This window comes from Rhincodon typus, chromosome 4 (genome assembly GCF_021869965.1).
Source record: "Rhincodon typus isolate 14 chromosome 4, sRhiTyp1.1, whole genome shotgun sequence".
In the NCBI taxonomy this organism is placed as follows: Eukaryota; Metazoa; Chordata; class Chondrichthyes; order Orectolobiformes; family Rhincodontidae; genus Rhincodon; species Rhincodon typus.
The window spans coordinates 77,565,156-77,566,302 of NC_063335.1; positions in this window are offsets into that span (position 1 = coordinate 77,565,156).

Here is a 1,147-nt window from a genome sequence, read left to right on the forward strand (position 1 = left end):
CCCAACATGAGAGTCTTGTGACTTCAACATGTTACCTGAGCGAGAATCTTGTCTCATTGCCTGGATCTCCATTTAAAAATGCAATATGTTGCTCCTGACATTTAGAAAGCCCTCAGCTCTCTCCTTGCTCTTTCAGACTGCCACCTTAGACTTCCAGAAACAACATCTCAGGACACACTCTATGGGTGCCAGTTGCATGTACCCCATGTCCATTCACATTGGCACCTAACAACTACCAGCCTCTCCGAATCCCCATGGCACCTCTCAATCCACTTGTTCTTTAAAGCTGCCTTTCTAGGCTCATTGGCACCTATCATTGAAATGCTGCTGCAAGGGCACTTTGGGCACAGGGACACACACCAGCTCACACACTGCACCAGAAATGAGGGCTACTGTACTGCTGTCTCCCTTCGCTCTCACTCACTTTGCATACACATAGCATCCATGCCTTGCCTCTTAGGGCAGTGACAGAGGTAGGCAGCTTGTCTTCTTAGTGAGCAGTCTTCAGTCAATAGGATAGGCCATCATGCTGTATGTCACTGTGCTACATCAATTTCACAACTACACCATGTGGCAGTAGCTTACATGGCAAACACACCGCATGTGCTGAAACAAAAAGCCATGTTAGCAAATAATAAATAGCCAAAGGAAACTGAGGAACCCACTGTAGGATTGCAGGCTGGGAGGTAGGAATGACAGTTGTGAAGTGGGGCAACTATATTTGTAAAGTAGGGAAAGCATGGACAGGAAGACAGCCATGTGGGAGGGGTTTCCATCAGCAGTGAGATCAACATGGTTTCGAGATGGGATAGTGTTTGGGCATAACTGGCACAGTTACTTTATATGCCAGGGGCTGGGGGGTGTAGGAAGGTGCAGACCTATGTAGATGGGTTGGTGAGTGATCTGAGGAAGTGCAAAGCCTATGGTGCTCAGGCGACGGGCTATCAGGAAAAGGTTTGTCCAACATGTAAAGGTGAAGAGAGGAAATTACGGTCCAAGGAGCACTTGTTGTCGTCTTCCATCATCCTGCAAATTGCAAGTGTGCAATGTGAAAGAAAATGGCGACAATCATAGGCTGGAGTGGGTGGGGAAAGTGACTTGGCTTGTCCCGTGTGTGTGTGTGTGTGTGTGTGTGTGTGTGTGTGTG